The sequence below is a fragment of the Sturnira hondurensis genome, unplaced genomic scaffold (genome assembly GCF_014824575.4).
Source record: "Sturnira hondurensis isolate 20B ecotype Veracruz unplaced genomic scaffold, ASM1482457v3 Scaffold0016663, whole genome shotgun sequence".
Lineage (NCBI taxonomy): Eukaryota > Metazoa > Chordata > Mammalia > Chiroptera > Phyllostomidae > Sturnira > Sturnira hondurensis.
The window spans coordinates 17,299,356-17,304,132 of NW_028089294.1; positions in this window are offsets into that span (position 1 = coordinate 17,299,356).

Consider the following 4,777-nt stretch of genomic DNA (forward strand, 5'->3'; position numbering starts at 1 on the left):
ATGCATGAAATAGAAACTGAAAAGCTAGATAAAATGTGACATTTTAAATTGACTCTGAAACAAAATGAACAAACCTAGTATTTCTCTTCAGTTTACAACTGGTTATTACTGGTTTAAAACACAGGCAAAGACTCCAGTTGAGAAGCATAAGTAGTTGGCTATATTTTAATATATAAAGCTGTACAATATACAGACCAAACATTGTATCAGCCTACAGACTGCAGCTCTCCCATCCCTGCTTCCATCCTTGGTGTCTATTATTAACTAATGTTTTTAGTTGCGAGGAACGGAAAGCAAACTCCGCCTAACTTAGGCAGAAGAAGCCGGGTGGAGACTTATTGGAAGGCTTCTGGGGTGGCTGATGGGCTTGAAGGACCACCCGTTCAGACCCAAACGGAACGTCGCAGCCACCAGGACCCTCTCTTCCCCAACGCCTGCTCCCCTCTCACACTCTTCCACGAGGCTATGATGGAGGTTGCCCGCATCAGCAAACCCTTTCTGTCTTCCTTTCCTGAGAGGAAGTTTGTTTTCATAGATCCAATTAGAAAGATTCCAGGGAAGGGTGCCAAGCAGTTCAGCTTGGGTAACCTGCCTATCTCAGGGACCAGTCTCTGTGGCCAGGGAAGAAAGAGGGGTGCACAGCAAGACTTGGTACAAATGCCACTTGGTGCAGAAGCAGAGTGGTTCCCCCAGAGGAGCGGCGGGCATTCCCAGGTGAGAGCAAATGTCCTTCCCAGGGAAAATTAAAGCGCCTTTGGAAGCCTGCGGAGATGGACCGCCTTCTGTGGGCTGGCCTTGGTAGTCTGGACACTTCCAGACTCTGTGTTTACAACAGTCTCTTGCTTTAGGATTCTTGCTGTCCAGAGACTGGTTAACTGAATTATCTAGATCTGTGTTACTAAAATGAGATAACGACATGCCCTGGCTGGAAAGCTCAGGTGGTTGGAATACCAGCCCATACACCAAAAGGTTGTGGGTTTGATCCTCAGTCAGGGCATGTGTGGGGGATGGTACATCAATGTTTCTCTCTCCCATCGATGTATCTCTCTCTTTCTTCCCCTTCCTCTCTCTCTAAAATCAATGGGCACATCCCTGGGTGAGGATTTAAAAATGAAAAATAAAAATAAAATGAGATAACAGTTTTATCTGAATTAAAAAGGCAAACCTAATATTATCTTTAAGAGATCAAAACCCCCCCATCTCACCTTTCAGGTTGGACTAGCCTGACGCACTGATGAACAAGAACCTCTTCCACGTGACCAGCTGGGAACTATAGCCAGACCCTTACCTGGTGAAGAAGTAGACGGGCTTCTAGACCAACACGTCTTAAGTGAAAGACAAATGTGTCAACAAATAAGTGCAGCCCACAGACCAGTGTGTGATATTTGGCTTTATTTTATAAAAATACACAACTTAAATACACAATTTAAGAATGGCACTCTTAAATATGGCACTCTCTATACAAGATGTAGACTGTTAGATTTAACATTTTTAGTAATTTCAACAGAGAGCAAATAGGTAAATTACCTTGTAAGAGCAAAGAGCTTTCTCTAGAGACTCTGCACTCACCGTCAGAGGGACAGACACCCCTTCACATGCCGAGTGCCGGAAATGAACCCACACCGAGCGGCTGCCCAGCAGGGCACCTCGCCCACAGGGCCTTTACTGCAGGGCGCAGCATTACGCTGCTCGGTGGGCGCCGTCTCGTGCGTCACCCCGCGGGTTTAGACGGTCTCCTCTAAGATGTTTAAGGGAAAAACCAACGTACAAATACTATCACCCATGCCTTGCAGTTGTGCCAAATGGCAATCACAAGAAGGGCGAACCTCTTCTCGCTTTGCAAAACTTGCACTGGGAGGTGGTTAGCTATATTTTGCGGCTAAATTCATTTTCAAAAGTTTTACCAAATCGCTGGCAGGCTGGGTGAGCTGGAGGGAGTGCAGTGGAGAAGTGACATGCCAGCGCCTACTGCAAGTACCTGTCACAGGGGCACAGTCACTGTCAAACACAATGAGCGCGCAGCCCCGCCCTGGCTCACGTGAACCTGCCACGCCTGCCTCCCCCGCTAGACCATGTTCTGCGAGGAGCGGCCCCCTCATCGCTCTGGCCGCACCCTCACTGCGACTTTCTTTCAGAAATTCAGCGGCCTCACTGATGGCTCATTGAACTAACAGAACTAACAGTGAATCAGGCTCTGGTTGATGGGTATAAAGAGATATTTACCAGTTGAGAATGCGATGCTTAGAACACACCAGAGGAAGTTCCCAGAGATGAATGTGAGCCTCAGGGAATAGCGTGCGAGCTACGGAACCGGGGCATTTTGGGTCGGGGGCAGCACAGTACCCGAGGCTGGACCTTCCGGTCAACAGGGCACCCAAGCCAAGGGCGCGTGCACGCAAAGGAGCAGGGTGGCAAGGCTGAAGGAGGAGAAGAGCTGACAGCTGAGAACACCCCCGGGAGGAGGCAGGAAAGGGGAACAAAAGGCAGGTGTTATTTTAAAGTGCCTGGTAGGTTGGAGGACTGACTGGAAAGCCTCCAGGGATTTCTAACAAGTTTCTCAAGTGTGAGTTCTTGGTGACTCAGACGTGGAAGGAATGGCTTTTCTTTAATAATAGCTGCTCAAACTTTTTATTCTTTTTGAGAAACAAGATTCTCTATAAAAAATGTTTTCGGCCATTGAAATTATGCCGCTAGTTGTTACTCTCACTGACATATTCTGAAATCCGAACTGGCTGACTAATTTTAAGGTTGAACTACAAAGGTCACATTTGCACTGAGAAGCTAAATTAATGTACACAGGTCTGTAGAGTCTGTAGGAAGTATTACCAAAAAACTTTTCATTGCAGATCACGCTTCATTATCATTTGATATTCTCAAGAGTTATGAAATCAGGAAAATTCTTGGACCTTGAAGCTTCAGTTTCTTCTTTTCTTTCTTTTACATAAAGTAATACCTGGCCATCCTCAACATTCATCAAGACCGTGCTGGGCACTGAGTCCCAAGACCTAAGAGTCAAGATCAGGCCAAATTCCAACAGGTCACTGGTACCCAAGGATGTGAATGGGGGCCCTTGAGAACCCTCTGCTACGCCTGCTCACCTGCGCACTGCAGCTGAAGGAGGGGCCAGGCCGGTGTTTAGTAACAGTGACAACTGGCACCAGCTTCTTACACACAGGGCCTCACACTCAGTGAGCTGCTATGCCAGCTTGGGATGGCACTGCCATGCAGGATCCCTCATTCAGGCGACTCCTAAATTCTGCTGCAAGAACACATCAATGTTTAATCACCGTAGGCGTAATGAAGGTCTTAAGCAACATTTAGGTCCAGGAGGACTCTGGGTTGGAATTCCGCAGCCCCAGGGCTAGTCACGACGCAAAGACCAGAGGACAATCCCCTAAGAAATCCTACATCAGGTCTCAATCTACAAAGAAGAACATTTCCGGCATCACCAAGATGACAGGTCACACTAGAAAACCGCTCTGGTTTGTGGCAGCACGCTCCACGCAGCCCAAGTGCAGCCACACGAAGGAAGCGGCTTCGAGGAGGGGACGTGCCCAGGGGAACGCCCTGGGCTCGAGTTCACTGGAAGTGGCTTTCCTCCCAAGGTGCTAAGGTGGGCTAACTGGCATCAATATGGGATGGCTGTTTAAAACGCAGACAGTAACGTCTCGTGTCCTTTAGAGCCCCGATTAGTGCAGAGTGGTCACAGCTGAAAACCCGGACCTCACAACGGGAGCGAGGAGGTCAGGAGCCACGCAGTGGGCGTGGGCGTGCGGGCCCTGAAAGCACAGCCAGGCCTAACACGTGATCTTCATCCATCCCTTGAGATGGAGGAGGAGACTATGGCAAGCAAACATTTTTCCTATGTGAAATTAATTTTCATAACCTGTAATTTAGAAATGTTACTATTCAGAAATTTGGAACCCAAAGAAAATCATGGCGATTGCTCCCGTACTGGCTTTCGGACCCTCCCCCACTGCCGGAAGGACCCACACTGGTCTCTGGTCAGCCAGGCCCAGCTCAAGGCTTGTGAGGGGGGTGGAGGAGGCACTGGCTGGAAGCCAGGGATCCCAGAGCACAGAAATGATGGCAGACGTGGTGTACAAAACAAGGGGGGGAGGAGAGGGAACCAACATCGGTGCGGAAGCAGAGCGGAGCCAGGCCCTTCCCAGCTGTCCATGGCAAAGGAGGCAGAAACCAGACAAGCCTCATAAGGGCGCTTTCCTGCGGCGTCCACACACCTGAGCCACCTGCTGTGTGTGAATACAAACGCACACGCCAGTGTGGCCTGCACGCACCCGTCCTGGCCTCGTTCCAGATCCCTAGGTAATAGTGCTCCCCACTGCAGCCGGCACCCACCCGCACACCTGGGGGAGGCGCGGGGGGGCTCTTGTCCAGGGGCACAGCCAGCAACGCAGTGCACCCAGAAGGGTGGCTGCCGAGGCTCTATTCACTTAGGACGGGCCTGCCTCTCCCCCTGGTGGCTGGAGAAGGGAACAGACTAAATGTCGTCACTGGGCTGCTGAACTCGGAACTGTGTGGCTTTGATTCACAAACTTCCAAAGGGCTGCTGCTAATAGTCCATTACTTTTCGACTGATGATTAAAATAGCACCTAAGGAACTCATTCTGAAAGGAGCGGCTTGCTTGTGAGGTCACACCAAACTTTTAGGGGTTCTGATATTGTCTGCTTCTGTTTTTCTTCTCTGAAGTTGAGGAAAGAAGGAAGGAAGGAAGGAAGGAAGGAAGGAAGGGAGGAAGGGAGGGAGGGAGGGAGG